At 39.7% G+C, this 21,663-nt stretch overlaps 1 long non-coding RNA gene across 2 annotated transcripts in view; it reads left to right on the forward strand.

The window, feature by feature from the left end:
- The first annotated feature begins 472 nt into the window (after positions 1-472).
- LOC111648256 (uncharacterized) overlaps positions 473-21,663 on the forward strand; it is an 84,022-nt gene continuing 62,831 nt past the window's right edge. For both annotated transcript variants that reach the window (XR_002760101.2, XR_015436636.1), the window contains exons 1-2: positions 473-673; positions 5,549-5,653. This is a non-coding gene — a long non-coding RNA (uncharacterized LOC111648256). The remainder of the gene's footprint in view (positions 674-5,548; positions 5,654-21,663) is intronic.

Consider the following 21,663-nt stretch of genomic DNA (forward strand, 5'->3'; position numbering starts at 1 on the left):
CACTTGATAATGAACTGCTACAAAGAAGCTAATTCAGGCCATTTAAATCTGGTGTGACTAAAGTTAGTCACTCTTGCTTTCTTGGTTATTGTATTCATAAAAGACAAGTCTGAAGAACTGCACTTTGTAAGTAATTTCACACCATGGTACAATGCACCCATTGAATATTTACTACCTATCACTGTAATTTGTAACATGGGAAAAAAGATGCACCTGCCTTCAAATTAAAAGCCTAAGGTTTTTCCAAAGATGAAGATAACGAATTAAGTATTCAGGTCAGATGTACATGGAGGTGCTCTCTGAAGAAACACTGATTAGCGGTACTTATAAACGAAGTCCTTCTGTCATTTGTCTCAAAAAGCCAATGTAGAGCGTTGCTGACTGATTGTCACCATGGGATTTATTTTGAAAATCACAATCGGAAGTTCTCTTTAAGCGAATTGCTAGTTTTACTCTAGCTTAGCGCATGCTGTGAAGCAGGTGCTAACCTGTCACCGTTGGCTGGCACAGATACAGACCTGTACTGTAGTGTCCCTCCTTTTCTCCCGCAGTGTAGCCGCCACGAAACTCCTCCACTTCAAGGACTTATTTCAAACTGAGAGACTTATCGTCGGTTGGACCGTTCAATCTCAAAACCTGAGGCAAGGGACAATGTTTCTCCTGCAGTACACCGGTAGGCAGGTCACAGCATCACACGTTACTCACACAAAGCAGAGATTATATTCAAAGAAATTGCATTGAAAGTGTGTCAGAGTGTGTCGTTTTCATTTTATTTAATTTTTCCCCACTGATGCTGGTGTGTTCCCGTGTAACTCATTGAGTTAATTTTGGTATACCATGTTATTTTAGCTAACATCCATTCTTATTTTTATCACGTGCACAGTTGTGACGGGGTTAGTTCTGCAGTCAAACTTTTACTTCAATAAAACTACAAAAGTATTAGCATCAAAATGTACTTAAAGGACCAAAAGTAAAAGTACTCATTCTGCAAAATGTCCGATTTCAGAATTATCTACATCATATTATTGATTCATTAAGTGTACATCACTTGCAGCTGCTAAAGGTGCAGCTGATATTAATTAGCCAGCTGTATATATTCACACAGTTACACACATTCACACCTGGAGGCTGACCAGTACAACCACAGTCTGACCTGCTGGCTACTCAGCAGCTCCACTGGAGCAGCTGGGGGTAGGGACCTTGTTCGAGGGCGCCACAGTGATGTTGATGAGGGTTGTTGAAGTGCTGCTCTTTAACTTTTCCCATCCAAATTTAATCCTGCCATTTTGTATTATTAGTCTCATTCAGCAAAGTGACTGGTAACTAAAGTTTAAAAAGATATGTGTAGTAAAAAGTACAATATTTGTGTCTGAAATGTAGAGGGGGTAGAAGTATGAAGCATCATGAAATGGAAATACTTTTCATACATAATACATACTACTACAACAAAATTGTACTCAATTGCAGTACTTAAGTAAGATGTACTTTGTAATTTTTCACTGTGGGTTTAATGTTTAAACTTGTTCCATGATGCTTAAAAGTTTCTATCCCTCCAAAACTTTATTATAGGATTAGTTTACTCCCTTTCATAATGAGATGCATCTTGCTCATTTGACTTTATAATATTCTTTATCCTTTTTCTCATCCTGTGAGTGATGGGGAACATGGGTGAAGTGTGAAATAACTGCTGAAATATCATTTGATTTGGCTTGGATAGGGATGAACAAAGTTAACTTTATCAGGCTCTCCAGCCACAAATCTGATAGGCGTGAAGGATCCTAAACCTTCCCCCCTTTTTTTTTTTACCACTCACTCGTGGTTTCATAAGAACATATATAACAGATTCAACAACAACAAATAACAACGCATAGACCAGAATTTCAAGTCTATTCCCATACTGTATCTAAGTAGATATGTGTAAGCACTGGACATAGACAAACACAGATAATAAAGGCATCTTCATACTTTAACTTATTAACTTCTTGGAGTTGCTGGTTTCTTACTGGGGAGCAACACTAGCAACCAGTACTGGGCTCAGCCTTTGTATGACTGCTAGATTAAAGTCATCCAGGTTTTAAAGTGAAGTGATTTTGTCTTATTTTCCCTGCGTTTATTTCTCTGTGATCCTTTAACTGTGATAAAAAAACAAAAAACTGTTTACCGCCCTCACTGAACAATTGGGGGATCAAACAATCCAAGCACCGCCCACCAACAGGCTTACCAGTACTCAGCTTTATTTCAACACTTTGTTCACCGTTTTAGCCGCCTACGTTTTTACAGAGCTGTGATTTATTTAGAACTTACTTCAGGTCTCTCACACCCAGTCTAATGATGGATAAGTGCTCATAATTTGACGATTAGTTGCCCCAGTAACTAGCTGGCCAAGCGCTGAGAATATGCAAGCAAAAATGTTTCTAAAGCAGCAGCTCTGTAAACACAGCTGTGAAATTCAGTCATACAGATGACCTGTTGTAAATGCTTATGTTTGTGGACTTGATGCTGTATGTGGAAGGCAAATGTTCATTATGATATAAGAAGCTAGTGGATAACATTGAAGCACAGTGTCAAATTAAACTGGGGCTGTGTGGAGTTTGTAAGACATGGGTAGAGTAGGGATTGTCTAATAAAAATATAATCGGTATCAATATGAGGGACTAAGAGTCAGGATATTTCAAATGTGAGGATTTGTCGCTCTTTTATGTCATCAAAATGATTTGATTAATTCAGAAAATAATCAATAATGAAAATACTTGTTAGTTGCAGCCCTAAAGAAAAAGAAACAGATGTTCCAGTTTGAGAAGCTGGAACCAGTGATTTTGGGACGGTGGGCATATTTGATTGATAATGAGTTTAAACAATTCATTTCTTGTCAAAACTGCTGCCTCTTAAATTTGTATAGATTAAGTAGCAGATTAATTGACCATCAGTTTCGCAGCAAAAGAAACAATGTCCATTAAGAATTTTAAATAAGGCAGGGCACATTGAAGCTACGTGGTGGGTAACTTCAATTCTCTGTCATCAGCTTGTGTCAGGAAAAAGTAGATGAAGTGATTCCTAAAACGGATGTTTTATGTTAATGTTTCCTGAGTCCTTTAGTGACGGAACAAAGTCTTCCCCACTTTCAAGAATGTGATGGGCGACATCCTTGCATCCATCACTATAAGTGGAGGCTGAGTGGCCTCAGGAGCAACCATGGTTGAGTTAAGGTCTATCATTCCCTGTGACAGCCATTTACCTCCACACTGCACCAATCCCCTCTCTGATCAATGAGCAGGACATTGTTGGATTGCCTTCAGGAGGGAGGGGCTCTCAGAGAGGGTTGACGGAGAGAGAGAGAGACAGGGGAGAGAGTGTACGGGATATCTGCTTTGTTTTGAGTTCACAGTGGCCCCAGGATAATGGTGCTATAGCTAAATTAAAGCACAACTGAATGCAGAGTGATATGTTGTAGGATGTGAAGAGATTTGTCAGCTTTGGAAAAATCTCCCTTTTAAATGAGGAAACGTAAGCTCAGTTTTGCTAACAATTCAGCAGTAAGTGTGTGTCTTGTAACAATGGCTATGGGGAAAAGAGGCAGCATAATGAAATGTGAAAATATGAGTCGGAGATAAAGGAAGCTCTCGTTCTGAGTACCGCTGGCAATATCGTTGTTTGGGAATGGAGGATTCAAGAGGGTATGCTGCTGAAAGGCTGAGATGCTCAGCACTAGTAACCTGGTTATGGATCATTCAGCAGCGCCTCTAAGGTCCAGGAAGACCTGGAGTCTATTGGCTGTTTAACTCCTGATTATTTACATTTCAGGATTGTCCCTAGCATCCTAGTTAGCCGCTTTGTGCCGCTCATCATTCAGTGCAAACAGTTGCGTTTCACATCACAACTGGATTATTGTATTTTACTAAACTTAACTTCCCATCCACTAATGTGTTTTTTTATCTTGGGAGCTGAATTACAATCACATAATGAAAATTTTTCATTTATACTTATTCATTCAGTTACTCCTCTGGTGTTGACCTTCATATTTATACAATAATATTTCAACACACCGTTGACTATGTAGAATGTCATACGTGTAATTGTCAGTTCTGAGGGCCACTACTTTCACATGATATCTGCATGGGACTGCAGCTCTCTCCATTCATTGATGGTGAAAACAATTAAGAAAATGTCTATGCTTAGAGAACTTTCATCCTCACACCTTACACACACAGCCAAATACCTTGAAATCATGTGAAATGTTGTCTGGTGTATGGTCAGCGTAAGGCTATTGTTTTTCTGTCCATTTGTATTACTTTAATCGTCATAGAAAGTAACTCACGCCAGCTTTCTTTTACTGTGTCCTCACTTAGTAACTCACCTCAATTCTTGGTGTGTTTTAACCTCAAGTATTTTAAAGCAGACTTATGAAGAAAGCAAAGCCATCATCAAATTTGATTTTTGAGGACTCATTTTCATAATGCATTTTATCAATGTGAAGGCAGCATTGATAAATGCTGTTTGAACCCTTTTGCATCTCTTTAATGAAAGTCGTCTTTTGAGTAGGCAACCTCACAAGGAGTTTAAGTGAATCCCTCGACAGCCCTCCTTTTCTTGTTGTGTCTCACTTTCAGAATCACCATGTTAGAAAACTTATTTCTGTGACATTTGCACCCAGAATTCATGACAGTCCTCAGTTTGAATGTGCGTACATAAAAACAGGTGAAAGAAACATGTTTTGCACTAAATAAGATAGTAATTTTCAGTATGGCTTTTTATTTTGTAGCACCTCATGCACATGCAAACGCATTTATCTGAAAAGTAGTTTTATGTTTTCCACTTATTTTAAGTAATGACTGACTTTCCTGTCTGTCTCACTGTACTATCAAAAATAAAGACAAAAATGCCCAATAATATAATATAAAATTTTGCACAAAAGGTCACTTGAACTGAAAGATGAACTGGTGGTCAAAGGTCGAGATCAAGGTCGTGATGACCTCACGTTCTTGTGAACACAATATATCAGGAACGCCCAGAGGGAATTTCATTCCGTCTGGCACAAATATTCACTTGGAGTCAAGGAGGTACTGATCAGCTTTTGCACGCTAATTAACTGACACTGGCCTGGTTGGCAGAGGCATACAACCTCCAGGTGGTAATTCTAGTTTAAAACTTTTAGGTAGGTTCCTGTTATAGCTGTGGCACTTATATGTCAGGATTTGGCGCCTAATGGTGCTTTTCCACAATTGCTGCCACTGCAGTGGACAGCTGTGCTATTGACCACTATCATTCCCGGCAACTTTGTTGATGGACTGCTATTTCCTGGATGATTGTGGGCGATGTAAGAGGCTTTGTTTGCATCTGTGTAGTTGTTTTATGTAGCTACAAAGTTTGGAACAAGTACTGTGGATCCTGTAGTTTTCCCTCGTTTTGTTTCGCTCTCATTGTGTGAGGTTGCTGTAGTTGTTGGTGCTAATTTTATTGGAACTGAAACAAAATTATTGATGGAGGCAAGTTGGCAGGCGTTCCCGAGTTATTGTTTTAAACACCTGTATTCTTGCTGTCTTTCACATAGAAATAACCGGATCCCAGAAAATTTGAAGGGCTGTAATCATCTGCATAAAGAAATCACCATAGAAGGGGGGAGAAACGAGGAGGCAAAGTTATCCGCTGATTGCAGGTAAGTGCTAAAAGCTTAGCTGTGTACAACATTTCTGGGCCAACACGATGAGTTTGGCCAAGTTTCTGAGCTCTGTCTAGGTATATGAATGAAAGGCAACTACCAATACGAAGTCTCTACAATTAGCTAATATAGCTAGCTATACTGAATGAATGGAGCTTTTCTATTATACTTTACATCTTAGTATTTGAGCAGGTGGAAGCCTTTGCAGCACAACCTGTCTTTGAAGCATTGGAAAGAATGCGATAAAAAAGAGTAACACTTCACCAAATGGCACGCTGTCCCGGTGGAAATTACATGCAAATATGGCGACAATAACGTTAATAGAGGCAATATATTACGCTCCAGCAATTTTCTATTGCGAAATGTGATTTGACGGTCCTTTGGAGCGTCAACAAATGGTAGAATAGTTCTTCTTTTTGGACAAACAGGGAATTCTTCAGTTCCCCAGAACTTTGAAAAGTCCTCTTTTATAGACTGGTAAGTTATTCTTCAAATGAATGAATAAGTAGGGGTAAATAATGAAAACAAAAATGAAATATTCAGATGAATGAGCTCAGAGGGGCTACACAGTGTACAACACTTGCTGCTCTGCCAGTTTGTTATCTTATATAATTAGAGAAAATGCTGCATGGGTTGAATTGTAAATCTTTAAATCCAAATTCCAGATTACATTGAGTGACCAGAAAAATAGAATCCCCTTTATATTTTAATTTAAGCAACAACAGTCCTGTAATACATACTACCTTTGTGAAACATCATAATTTTTAATGCCATCTACACTATGTCCGAGGGGTGTTGATGACAACTTTATTTTGTTATTTATTTTACTTTTTTTATTTTGAGGCTGTACTTCATATACAGCCTGTGTGTCATCTTCTTATGCCAGAACCAGAAAAATAGCTACGTCCATGAGAAATGGTGACAGAAATATTGCCGCAAAAATGGCAACAAGGTTTAATGAGATTGACACAGCTGTACAAGTCGTTTGTAAGTCAACTGATTGAGGAAACAAATCCTAAATCAGCATATGTCATCAATCGTCATGAAAAAATGTGAACTGTTCCTAGTAACCACCATTGCAGCTTCTCTGTCAACTGAAAATGATGTAGGCAGGACTTCATTTTATACTGATTTATTAATGCAAAACAAAACAAAATAACAACCCCTTCCCAAACAGAAGTTGTCTAACATGAACACAATATCGGACTGAAAAATGAGGAAAAATGAAATGGGAACTCAGTTTGTAACGGCGATTTGCAACATATGATTGTTTTTTCTTCCTGCTCATTTTGAAATGTTTCACTTACCAAACCAACAGCATACTTGTGAGGTTGATCTACTATTTGTGAGTGTGAAATGTTTGTGAACCGTGACCCTGCCACCATTTGCAATCTGCCCTTTTGTGCAACCAGCTCCTGGTACTAGTCTTGCTTAATTTCCTAGCGAACGAATGCTTTTGTACCTTTAAGGTTCTGTTGTTTCAGGTGAGGCATTCAGTATATAAGTGGGGTTTTTGACGGTACCAGTATTCGTTCATTTGAAGAGCAGTGTGTGAAGGATTATGTGGTAGAATATTGTGAGTGTCAGCAGAATCAGCAGAAACTTGGCAGCCTCGAGGTGTTTTTGGATCAGCTCTAGCGCTCTCAGGGGCTCCACCACCTGATTGATGGCGCTGTTTGTTCCTAATCACTTCAGAGATAAAGTGCCATGCAAGGAACGTTGAAATTGGAACTAAGGAGTCTGCAGCAGCAGGTGCAGGATCTACACTAGAGTTTGGGCAATAACTTCAGATTGTCTCATTGCCTCAACACTCATGCTGTTTCTCCCTGTGGCTTGCTTTATTAGGCACTGGCTGTTGTTTTAGCTTGTCACAAATGTTCAGATCTCTGTTTGCCAGAAACTCCATTTGGGACGGTCTGATTGTTCAGCTTTATGACCTTTTGGAGGTTCACAAAGCTGAGCAATCAGTATCATGTAGTGATTTACCTAATTCAGTCCATTTTAGTGAAGCTGGTATCAGTTTGGTTACAGACTTTGTGTGGTGAATTAGCCTGCCATCCAGGAATGTTGTGTATGCAAACAATCTCAATTGAGTCTGAAAGGAAAACAGAAACAGAGTACAAAATAGAGAAGGCTAATTTATCATAACAAACTGGAGTTAGGGAAAAAAAGAAAGCAAATGATCATAAAGTACTGTAGGGGGAAAATGAGAAGATGGGACAGGAAGAAAATGGAGGAAACTGGATTAGACTGTTCACCAGGGAGTGGCTGTGTGATTACACCTCAGCAGACTTTTTTTTTTTTATTTCTGTTCTCAGATAGCATCTTGAGAAAGAAGCTCTCACTCTGCTACATCAATATCAGGATTCACCTCAGCCTGTCACTATAAGCCTCTGTGTGGTAGGAGGGACAGACTGAGCCAGAGATGGATTCCACCTGAATTGTGAACATAAAACGGCTGCATCCCAACGAAAAGCCAGGCCTCCGGAACTAAAAACTAAAAAACCTGAACTAAAATACAGAACACCTCCGCCACTCCCCTTCAGAATAGAGGAGGTGCAGGAAAATTGTTTTCGTTGCAGTGGAGCAACAACACTGTAAGCAGTAATACTGTGACTATCGCCTTCACTGCACAGTGGCCTCTCTCAAGAGACAAAGTGATTCTGAGATTTTCCTGTGATTCTGGCATTTTTTTCTTTCCAGCAATGCCAGGATAAACAATTGGAAATAGCACAACAGAGGCTATGATGGATTACTGTAGGGATGAAGGACACTATATCAGAATGCCTGCGTCCACTGCTGCTGCTGCGCAGTGGATGGAGAGCACAGTATACGTTGGAATATATGGGGACTCGCAAATTTACTTAACATTATTGAGTAGGGCCAGACCAATACTTTTGAGTCTGATACCAAAAAATCTATCTAGAATAATCTTTTTTTTAAGAACACATAACATAAACAAATATTTTTGACAAGGATTGAAGATCATTGATGATTTTTTTTTTTTATAATTATGTACTGAGAGCGGGATGCTTTAAGGTTGAAACATAAACTTGGACATACTATAATGTTGACACTATTCCTAAAGTACCTCAAAGAAATCTCTGGCTTTTCTGCAATGCAATTTCTTGTTGGCCAACATAAACCACTGATAATGATAACTTTTTGATGAATTAATATTGGCCGTTATACTGTCCCAGGCCAATTCACTGCTGAATGCTTGGTGAAATGTAATCCCAAATGGCTGCCATTCAAAACACAAAATGTCCAACTTTCCATATGTTGTAAACTACTGAACTTCATCTGTAGTAATATGTAAGTTTAGTCTATACATTTTACGATGAGCTTTACTGTTTACACTATGGGCAAATAAGGCAACAGCAAGTATAATGTCAAATAATTCACTTTTCTTCCTGTAAATTCCTCCTTGAGAAACTATTTTTCTCCATCATTTTTAAAAAAAAAAATTTGTTAGTCTGGTAAAGGCTGTTTGTCTTACCACTGTCCTTTCAGCACCTCAGCACTTATATGTTTCTTTTAGATTAGCATTATACAGTTAGAATTCTCCATTTTATGGAACAGCCATTAAAAGACACCTGATTACATATTTTTAATTCAACTGAAGTGTAATATTGCCTCAGTGAAGTGCTAGAACAAGGAGTAGCAGTAGGTGTAATTCTCTACATAGAGTGTAATCAAAGATTTGAGCCATATATAAACTCAGTGTTAATTGCTATCTGCCACTGTGTCTTTTTTGATACCTCCACTAGGAGCAGTCATAGGGATGTCACCAATTTTATAATATATAGCTGGTAATAGATTTGGAAATATTGGCCATTTCAGATCAGTTTTGCCTTTATTTTCTTCTACATTGTCCAGAATATTTGTTGTGGACAGTTTGTTAAGCTACTAAAGAATGCAGAAATTCAGGGCTCATTTCAAGCAGACCATATTATATATATTTACACATGATGTTGTTTATACAAAATCCCATCTTCTGCAGACATTGACATGTTGAACATTTTCCCTTTAGTGACAACGGTGGAAGACTGAGGTTGTGGTTCAGTGGTTTGGCCCAGTAAGAAGCAGCTTGCACTGAGATTACTTGTCTGAAAAGCAGCCATGTCTCCAACGTAAGACACATAGAATGCCTCAAGGGGCGTTGATGGCACAAAAATAGCTTTAGCAATGAAAAGTTAACCATAATGGGGGGAGGGAGAGGATGCAGACTTTTCAGCCAAACATATCAATTGTGTGTCTAAAGCTCTGCAGGTGCTGGGTGATTCTTGTCCTTAGGGGAGGTCTGGCATCGAATAAAGAACATCCCATATCTTAAGTTTCACTGAAAGAGAGCAGATTTTTATTTTCCTCCTGGAAGTTAAATCACCATGGAAAGGTTGTTTTTGGAGTCCGAGCTAATTCAGATTAGGAGCTTTATTTATTTTAAAATTACTGAAATATAGGGGAACCTCAGGGCAGTTCGGTAATTTTCCATTTGCCTGGGAGGGCTTTTTCTGGGAATCATATATTAGAATTTTTGTCCTGTTTGCTGTAAACATTCTCGCTCTGACAGACCCCACTGTGCAGACCCCTCCATAAACACACAAAAAGCTCTATCTAATATGTCATTTAGAGCAGTCATGAAAGATACACTGTGTGAGCTCAAAAGAAGCCCTGTACCTGAGTGTTTACCGCACTGAGCTCGGCCAGAGTCAGAGCCCTGCTGTTTGGATAACTCCTGTGGATTTTTGTGCATTCAGCACATCTCACTGACCAAAATTTGTTCCGTTGCATTTTTGAAGTCTTCTTGTGTAATGGATTGTGGTCAGCATTTACGAGGAAAAGATACATCAATGGTGTCACTTTTCAAGAGGAAAGCAAAACAGATTTCATTTGAGTTGTTAATGTATTTCTCTCTATTTCTGACCAGTAAAATGCACCTTATAAGTCAGCAGTATGTTTGTTCCTTGCTCACTCAGGGACTCTCTTTCACAACAACATTTCTTTCATCTGTGAGACTATTTTCACTTTCTATTACCTTCTTAGTCCCTCTAATTTGCTTGCTCGTGGTAAATCAGCACAGCTTTTTTTTTTTAGCAGTTTGCCTTGGTAGCCGTCTTGTGTTTATTTGTACTCTGTGTATTTGATTGCTTTTCCATGCTGTTTATGATCATTCTTTCACTTACATTGTGTTTTGTAAAGGATATCACACAGTAAACATAAAAACTACAATTTCTAAGTGAAGTTTTGTTTAGATTTTGAAGTTTATTTCCCTGAAGTTTTTAGTACTCATAAAGGCTTTCCCCCAGGATACTGGTTAGCAAAGTTGATAAGTGTTGACAGCCACTGATGATACAATATCTTTTAAACGAGCTTTCATTTAATGTAGATTCAACTGGATAAAATGTCTGTCCAACTGGTGATTATACAGGTAAAATTCTTAAGGTTTACAGTTTCCCCTTGGTTTAGTTTACATACATTAGTCAACTATAACTGACTTCATGAATAGTTTTATCGCATTGGGAAAATTACATAGCAGTCAGCCATGTCACATCTGGTTAAGTAGTATTAGGTGATACCGTAGCTGTAAGCATTAAGCTTATAGCCCAATGAAAATAAGTAGTTTGTGTTTTTAATGATTTCATTTACATATTGGTGCCAAGCAAATGAAGACAAAACATCCATTCTGAGGAAAAGTTGCATTGCAGGCAGAGGCAAGCTCATCTAATAGGCTTGGATGGATGCAGCACAAGCTGTCCAAGTTTAATATGCTGACTTTGTTACATTTCTTTGCAAATGCATCACAAAGAAAAAAGCCACAAGAGTGAATCATGAATAAAAGGATGTTTTCTGCTTTTCTATCTTCACTAGTTAATGAAAGCTAGGTAGAAAAAATACTTTAATTCACTGTGCCGCTCAAAGGCTACCAGCAGCTACCGGCCATTTTTAAGGTGGAATGTTTCCTTTTTCAATGCATGAGTTGATGTTGTGAATCAATCAATACATCTTAAATGTATATGTGTAATATTTGACCATTCCATTTGTTTTTATTGGCTCTCTTGAATGTCAAAGGCTTTAGTGATCATTGGATCTTCAATAGCTTAAAAAAAAAAAAAGAATTCCAACCGCATTAACTGTTCTTTAAATATTCTATTTCCTCATTTGGAGAAAATAGTGTGGTTCTATTGCGCTCCAGCAGTACTACACTGACGTCGGTGAAGTGAGCCCAGTCCTGGATCATGCATGCTGCACACTCTCTTGTGCACCCTGAACGACAGACACACAGAGAGAGTGACTCTACAGGGACGGTAAAAGATTTTTGACGGTCCCCTGACTCACCAGTATTTGTAGCAGTGAGCCCAATGGCCAGTCCGACTATGAAGGGTTTTGTTATATCTGGGTGGTGCACATGCGTAGTACGCCAGTGGTCAGAGTGAATATCAATAGATATTAAAAATCTAAAGCTAACTTAATCTCAGTTTGTTAAATTTACCTTTCTCTCTCTTTAATATACAGTATATAAAGGTAGGACAGGATTTCTTTTCATTCTTGGGTAATATGTCAGGAAGTAGATTTTGAAATTTAAAAGCAGCTTTTGCTCCAGTATCAAAAATGTACTTACCTGTACAGGATTTTTCCTGGCCGAAAATTAGGCGGGGGTTGTACTAAGCTATACGACATGTGAAAAAAGGTGGCAACTGGTTTGGTTTTACTTGACATGAACGAAAATATGGGACAAATAGGGTCCCATATTTTTTCAAATCCACCGAGTACTGAGAAAACAAGTACTAGAATTTTGTTGGGAGGCGGAGATGTCCCATATTGATTCAATACAGGACGCAGAATTTTATTTTCAAATACGCGACAATCCCGTATTATACAGGGCAGGTGGCAACCCTATTCACCTGTCTGAAGAGCCGCAAAATCAGGTCGCCGCCTCCTTCCGCAGGCAGAAAATCCATCTCGTTTGTATTCTTCTTCTTTGGCAATTTCGGATGGCTCTGCCTGATGCACGGATTACGATACAGCGCCGTAGTGGTGTACAGCTGCAATTGCAGTTACAAATGTCAAATCCACCTAGTACAGAGAAAACAAGTAGAAGTAAGAATTTTGTCAGGAGGCGGAGGCGGTACAAAATTTGACGGAGGTGACCGCCTCCCAATTGTCTGTGCAGGAAAAATCCTGCCTGTAGCTTCAATAGCATTTCTCTGTGAGGCTGTTGTGCAATACCCTTTTGAAAAATCTAAGAATGAAAATTATAACGTAAAGATGGAAACAACAAAAATCCATTGAAAGACATCAGCTCCTATGGTTCCTGTCAGGGCTCATTTATTCACCTCTCATGCTTATGTGAGTCCACACAGCCTTCTCGCCATGTGAATTCTCATCTATATTCACATCCCTCCTCTGCCTGTGGCTCTGCATCCAAACACCTTCCCGTTGGGGTTTGCTGTCTGCATTTCACTGCAGCCCTCATTGATTTGGCCTCGTCTGTGAGCTGAGGAGACCTCCACCTGGGTCAGCCCAATCTGAATCCCTCTTTCAGCTTCAGGCTGCAGGTCTCAAACAGTTCAGATGCCCCCTCTGATTATTTTCTGAGCCTGAGGAAATAAAACAGTGTGATAAAATAAAATTACTCTCTTACTGTATGTGGGGAAACTGTCACTATCTTCCTCAGTGCACTTGGCCGTTTGGCAAGACCTTGACTAGCACAGCAGGAAGTATGATGGAGAAAACGGCAACACGAGAGCTCTGACGTCAAGCTACCTGTTTAGTGTTGTTAGACAAAACAAACTACGATAAAAATACTGCTCAGTTTTCCTTATATTGGACTGGAATTTAATTAGTTAAATTATAACTGACTGAAATAGAGCAAAAAATAATTTATTTGCCAGAGGCAGGAGGGGAGCTAACGAACAATGACAGACACGCAGTCGGATTCTGTCCTTTTCCTCCTTTTGTCCCACCTCCCCTCCCTCCTGCACTCAGTCTTTTTCTCCTTTTATTTCAATACACTGACCATTTTACATCAGACTGGCCTGACCGTGGCCTCCTGCAGGTGACAGATACCCATGGGATCTGAGTCATCATCGCTGCATTCCTGTGTATCATTCCACTGATACTTTTTAAGGGATGAGCTATCCACCTCTCTATGGGCTCTATTTTAGCTGTCCAAAGCACACAGTCTAAAGCGCATGGCGCAAATTGCATTTAGGGTGTCGTACTTACTTACTTACTTACTTACTTCTTAATTAATCATATGAATGTTTTGAGCGTAACATGCAATAAACCAATCAGAGTGACATTTCCCATTCCCCTATTAGCCAGGCGCGCTTACACCTAAGCCCATTGCTATTATAATGGTGTAGTGTTTGACACAGAATTAGATTCTATTGGTGGTGAGTTGATGACATATTGTGACTGACCAGTGAGCCCAGTCCCATCACATGCATACAGCAGCTCTGCACCTCGAGGGGAAGGGAAGGGCTGAGCAAATCAATGCGCTGCGCACAGCTCTACAAAGAAGCAACAAATCACGTTAGACATCTTTTGTTATTTAATGAGAAGTGTAAATAAACTTTTGATTCATTATGAAACTGTGGTGGGAAAAATTTAATCTGGGTGATGAATGGGAAACACTGATGGATTTACTAGGTACTACGAAATAATGCTTCTCTGCACAGACTCATTTATGTCCAAGAGACTTCCATGACGCATGGCAATGTTATGCAACACACAACATGCCATGAAGAATGCTCTGACCTTCTGAGGGCTGTATTGTAATGTTCTGACTGGCTTATCCCAACATCTGAGGCGCATTTTCAGCTCACTCTGCTTGTGTGTAACAGGCAGAGTGTACATGCATTGCGCATATTGCTGTCTTGACAATGCTCCTTTGAATTAACAGTGAAATACTTTGCCAATGATTTCAGGTTTTTGTTTGTCAATTGTGTGATTGATTTCCGCTACTTCAACATAGCATTGCACTAACAGTGTGCCAGACCACACCTCATTTTAAGACCAACACGCCCATGGGTTTTCAGACCGGTGCTGTTGTATTTGTTATTTAAATAACATGGATGCTGGATGGGAAAATGGCAACTGCATTGGTCATTTCCTGTGTTTCTCTTTGCGCTGCTTTGTGCCAGGTGTGCCTATTTTTTTAGTGTAAGAATCTGTGCTAAGTTAGTGGAACATAGGAATACAGTTTGCTCCTTTATTTCCATTGTATGTGTGAAAGTCTTTCCAAACAGACCTTGGAGTCCTTGCTCCCTAAGGAGCATCACAGCTGCAGTGGACAGCTCCCACTGTGCTGCTGCTCCAGTGGAGATAATCTCCCTGTCAGCAGCCTGTCTCTTTCCCAGATGTCAACTGATGCCAACTGTTGTGTACCTTCAGTTTGCACTCTCACAGTGCTGTCAGCAAGTGCTCATTTCACCGTTTTAGCATACCATCACACGCCAAACTCACTGCATACATTTTCCACCTCAGTGTTTGAGCCACAAATGCAGGAAGGTGTGAATGTGTCTAATGACCTCCATGTAGGTGTTTTGTGTTGCACTTTAATATGAATAAATCACCACAATCATTTTTGAAAAATTAATATAATTAAAGAAAACAGTACATACTGATGAGATAGATGAGAAGATACACAGCCTACACATGCTATCTGCTCTTTGAGGCTGTGCTTGGCAGAGTGGTGTTCGGATAATGTTGATCGTGTTCAACATTTTGGATTAGTGTGTGTTACTGTAGCATGCTTAAGTTTTGCAGTCATTTGGTCAAACTAAGGTACCTGAAAAATTCAGATATTGACCTGATGATGGTGCTAGATGACCCAGACCTACTGCAGGTGTTACACAGACTGTGGATGAGTACCTCATGCAACCCCATGTCAAATAACCTGAACTGTCACTCTAAAGGGGAGGCTATGAAATCAGCGTTCAGGCTTTCTGTCCAGGGTGCTGCATGTTGTTCTCTGTGATAGTGGACTCTTTGTTGACAGATGCCAGCAGCAGCTGACTTACATTATGGCACTGAACACACCCATTACACAGAGGAAGGTAATTGGATTCACAAATCAGCTGTCAGCTCCAGGTTTATAGTGGCATTGGGCTTTATGGGTAATATATCAGGGAGTGGTGGACGGTTTGTCAGAGGTAGTTTGTAGGTAACGAAGAACTGGCAATGTAGAGAGCACTGTGGGAGCATCAGCGTTCATTTCTTACCGTTTTGTAGAGCTTTTACTGAGCAGAAACCACTGGTGAGCAATGAGTCACTGTGATACCACTCATCCCCAAAGAACTAAGCCCTGCATCATTGACTGGAATGATACATGCTTTTGTAAGCAATTAAACCTTTGACTTATTGTCTAAAACGACGAGGCTAAGTAACATCTGATTACTTTTACCAAATCCTCTTACATTCAAAACTGCATTAATTGACTCATTTGTTTGGGTCAAATTACAAATGTGCCACAGGATGTCATGAGTCATTTGCCCCTGTCCTCTCCTCACTGCACTGCAACAACAAGCTCTGTCCATTGACAAGGACTGAGCTGGGAAGATGAAAGATGTAAAAAGGAATGTCATCCAGTTTTTATACAGCATAAAACCTGAGGCTATCTGAACTGAATGGAGAGGTCAGAACATGTGGCCTGGCACAGTATGAGGTAACTCCTTTCTCACCTTATCTCTGTCTCATGCTCTTTATTATGGCAGAGTGGGCAGTGTTTTCTTGCAGCAAGAGAAATATCGGTACTGCTCCTCTTGGGTCACAGGAGATGAAAATGCATCGATTGAGAAGTAGCCAAAGATTCCAGCTGCATCTTTTCAGATTTTCACCCTTATCCTTTGTCTCTCTGCACAGCTGACATCGGTCCAAACAAGAGCCACCGTGGCAGAGAGGAATGAGGATTAATTGTTTTCTGCAGGTACAGAGGGCAGTCACAGCGGTCTGCTTTATCGAGCCCCTGTTGAGATCCCATATGCAGGGTGAAATCTGTTCCTATTCTCCAGAGCTGGCTTGACCGTGTCCAAAAAAAAAAAAAAAAAAAACGCTCCAGAGAAGCACACTGTGGCTCACCTCCCAACAGAAGGAGCATCCAAATCCAGAAATCATGCCATCCACTTGGCCTAATGAAACCTGCAAACATTTAATGGAAATATTAGATTACAGTGGGATTGTTGTTGTTTGAAACATCAAGTCTTTGGTGCCTCAGTGTGTCAGACTGGCTTTTCCTTTCGCTACGAAGAGACCTGGTCTGAAGCTGCGTTCATTAAGAGATATAATTTCAGCAGTTTTAATTCAGGTCTGTGTGCTTGAATGTGGCCTTGAGGGCACTGCTTTGCTTACTTGGTCAAGTTGCTACTGTGTTTTTCCTTTTTCAATTTCTGCTTGTCCTTGCAGTGAAGATTGGTTTGTGACAGTTCCAAGATAAATGGCTTATGTCCCGCGGAACATATTTTATTTTGCTATGTCCAGTATATCATGCCAATAAATCAACAGTATGTGTGTAACCTCCTCCACTGTTGCCAGCAATGCTTGGGGTGTGCCAGATTTGGTCAACGGTTGAATGATAAATTCTTTTTCTGAAGGCCACAGGAATATGTGGGAGTTGCTGGGCTGATTTATTAAAGACAAAACAGAATGTGAGTGGAGGAGTTTCGTTACTGATGGGGTCGTGAATGATATCTGTTGTTGCGGCTGGCAGATATGGAGGGGGGGATGTCACTGTAGGTGTGCACGGGATCGTCTGATTGGATGAACTGTCGAAGCTGATGCAAATGCAGCAGAATACAAACGGCAACCAAGTCGCTGCCTCCAGAGGGATTTGCACTCCCAGCTAAAGCGTTTTTCCTCCGTAAATGGAGTTGAACAATCTCCTGGTCCGTACTAATCTGTGCATACTTATTTCTCTTGTTCAGTTTTATACTGTAACAGCATTGTGTACAGGCTTAAATCCCACTTCCATGTGATGGCTATTTATGTATCCTTATCAACAGTTATTCAGTTCTTTATGTTAAAATCACAGCAGAGGATTCATATTCTTAATCAGGGTTTTTAATGGCTCAAATGGCTGAGCTGATCACGTGCATGTGTACCGTGCCTTCAACTGACTCAAGCAAACACTTTTGACAAGCAACAAATTTTAGGAGTTTTAATAATTGTGTGATGGAGCAAAATGACAATTATCGGATTAAAGAATATTTAAAAAAAAAATGAATCTACCCTCTTCAACATAACAAGACAACTGCAACAAGCTGTGTTGATTTAATTTTGATTATTTTTTAAACAACTATTTCATATAAGTTTTTTGTTACTTCTCGAGTGAAGCTTTTGTAAAAGTGCCACCTTCTCCAATGCCTTTCTACTTTTCTAGTTTTAGTGTTATCGGTAGAGTCAGGTGGTTTTGTTCAGCTATTGCGGGTCAAAACCACTGGCTCTGTATTTTTGAGAAAATCTGGGAAAATGAATAAAAAGTTGACGTTAAAATCACATAAACATCAGCTTAGTGTAAATACATTCCTGGCAACTGGCTACGAGTCATCGTCCTATCTGCACTCTGACTGTGATTCTCTCCATCACCAGTCGCCTCCACTTCTTGTGGTTGTGCATGACTTTCAGACCTGACAAATTTACCGCATCTCGTCAGTAACACGAATGATTACTTTATAACTGGTTGTAATCATCATATGATGTCTGCATTGTTTCACCTGCCCTCGTGATTCTCCTCCTCGCAATCTTGCCTTGTAAAGTAATGGCAGATTCCACGAGCCGTATCTGCAAAGCTGAAAACATTACACGGATGGGATGTAACATTAATTTAGGAAACATTTTTAATAAATTGGACGTGCTTAGATGCAAAAGAAACAATATCCACTTGTTTGAACAGCCAGGAAATATCAGCGCGCTTGCCTGCTACACTCCTGCTGTTGTGAATAAACAGACTCTCGTTGGAGGAAATTCCTTGAGAAAAGTTACAGCTCTTTAGTTATGGTAAAGCATTTCCTGTTGCACTGTGCTGATTACGATACAGCGCCACCACATCGGCGTGATGCAGTGCTTTTTAGAAAATAGTGTTTTCCATGAAGACGCCCACCAGAGTTTTGTTGAGAGCTGGAGGCGGCATGAAATGTGACGGAGGCGGCCGCTTCGTAATTATCTTTGCGGGAAATCCCTGTTAATTGGATATAAACTTAATATACTGTATAGTGCAAACATAATTGGATGAGTTGGAAGCTGTGCTGGGTGACACATTTTTGCTCAGTCAATAAAATATTTAAAGCCAAAGATTGTTTTAGTTCAGCTTGATCATTTAATGCTGTCCCTTGCATTCACATCAAAGCACTCATTAGTGAAACTCTACTCTTATCTCTGCACGACATCTGTTACATGGGAATATCTTTAGGGCTCCAACATATGGAAGGTACAGCAAAGATATCTATCTGTACGCATGGTTCTATTGTATGACCCCAGATGGTTGTTCAATACAGAAGACCCCCCCCCCTCCAAAAAAATTAAATGTGCAATAGACCACTGCGGTGCTGGGCAGCACCCATGTGTGAAAGTATATCGTTTTACACTTTGAATGTGAAAAAACAATGGTGGGTGTGCTCTGTAAATCTAGTTTTTCCTCATATAAATAGGCATAAACACACACAATTAGAGCGTTTTCATAAAGTGGTGATAAGTTTATTTACGTGGAAACAAAGACCGTGTGTTTGTGTGTGTGTGTGTGTGTGTGTGTGTGTGTGTGTGTGTGTTTGAGAGAGGGAGAAAGAAAGAGAGAGCATGCACATCAATTCACATACGTTTTCACCCTCAACCTAAAATTGCAGTTTTAGATTACAGCCTGACATCTGTTACTCCCTATGGTATATCAGTATTCATACAGCCCCTTACATTCAATTAGCCTAGTGTTCACCACATACACATTCACATACCCAGTCACACACACACATACACACATACATATAGATACACATCACACTGCAGATGACCTTCAGCTTGCCATATGCCTGTGTGTATTGTAATAGCTGTACTGGAAAGCGTACTGCTGAGGTTGTGATAACCGCTCATCAATCACTTGGGTGAATACTTTCTCTCCATCTTTTAGCCTTCTAAATGCAGTGAGGAAGAAAAGAGGAGGCGGAGGATGAGTAAAGGATTTAGCATAGTTGGAGGTGTACTCCATGCCATATGCTGGCCAAAAGAGCTCCAGGTTTTCAGTCCTGGTCCTTTGAATGGGACCAAGTAACAATTTTGGAAATGCATTTATTCGCTTCTTTGAGGAGGGTAAGAGGAGACGGACAGACGGAGGCCAGCTGTTTATGCCTTTTTCCTTATAAGCTGATTGACAGAATGCCGGCTGTAGCTTCGTATTAACTGTAGCAGAATAAGATTGATATCAATCTTGTCATCCAACTCGAAAAAAATGTCATCCTATTCCTTTTAGTTAGTTGCAAGGGTCACTTCAATGTTCATATTGTTGTAACAGCAGATTGTAAATATATCATAAGATATGAGAAGCTTTTTTTTCTAGACAGACTCATTTTTCTCAGTTTTTTATGACTTTTGAGATAAGGATGGGATTTATTATTTTGAAATATTGAATGATTTAGCAGGTGATTGTCCAGTAGCTAGAAAATGGGGTTCACGAGGTCAGGTCTACTGCAAATTATGTTTAAGCCACCATATCTAAACATGAAAAATCCTGCCTGCCCTGTTCATTTATCAACGTATTGCCAAATAGCAATAAAAAGATGTGAGACACTTTATCTTAATCTTTTACAGAGAAAAAAAAACAGAATAAATGTGATCTGTACACCAGTTTTGTATTAAAAATGAACCCAGAGAGGAACAGAGCTCCAAAGGGTGGAAACTATTGAACCAACACACAATACGGAGGACTGCCTCCAGAGCAGTGGTGTTTAGAGACCAGCAGAACCACAGTGATTTATTACATCACTGATATAATAAATGTTTACTGTTTCCAGGTCATTTGCCCACTTTGGCTGTAAAAGAGGGCTTCTAACAAATAGCATGCAGCTTACATTGATTGTAGGTATCAATAATGAAAGGTATTCACCATTGTTTATTAAAAGTGCTGGAATTATTTCATAGAATTTCTGACAGTGATTGATCTAATTCTCTGTGTTGCACCTGTATTACCTTCCTCGCTGTCCTGAGGAGAGATGAGGTGACTTTGAAGATCTTTTCACAGCCTCAGTGTGATCACACACTATCACATCAATAGAACGTAGGGCTTACTTTGCCTTAATGCTGTGGCAATGTGCCTTAATGGCAGCTGTAACCCTTTCATTTACACCTGTGTTCACTATCTAGAGGGTTTCCTTCTTCCTTTTTAGAATGGCTGCAGACTTGTTTTCCAATTGGATAGTGTTTTTGTAACGCCCATGTGTATTTACAATAATGATTTGTTTCTTCTTGAGAGAATAACATGAATCTTAGTCATTTAATAAAGCCACATAGGTTTTATCGTTGCCAAATTGAAAACCAGCCATTACCTTTTGGATGCCAGAGTTAACAGAATGGTTGATAGCTTCATCATTTACAAATATTTGAATTCATGGCAATAATGATTTCGTGTAATTATACTAATACTGTATTTCAGTAATCAAAGTGATCAAGGATGGTTAAGCATTTTACACATTGGGTAAAACAATAATTAGTTTTTTCTTGAACAAAATGAACAATACCAGGCTTGTTTGCACAGTTGTATGGTATTATACTGCATTAGGCTAAATTGAAATAGGTGCAACCACTACCTCCTGAGAGACTGTGGTCAGACCTTTCGTCTGTTGGGTTTGTCACATCAAAGCTGTTTCTGATGTAGAGATGCTGCAAACAAGTTCAGGCTGAAGAAGTCAGAATCTAGTTTAAAAGTTTTTTTCTGAGTAGTTACAGTAGATGTGAAAAGATTTGTTTCTGACCACTACAGGGAAAGAAAGGAACTCACAGAAACATTACCCCCCCCCCCCCCC

Source organism: Seriola lalandi, unplaced genomic scaffold, assembly GCF_002814215.2.
Source record: "Seriola lalandi dorsalis isolate HSWRI2012SDOR001 ecotype SW California unplaced genomic scaffold, Sedor1 jcf7180002054972, whole genome shotgun sequence".
Lineage (NCBI taxonomy): Eukaryota > Metazoa > Chordata > Actinopteri > Carangiformes > Carangidae > Seriola > Seriola lalandi.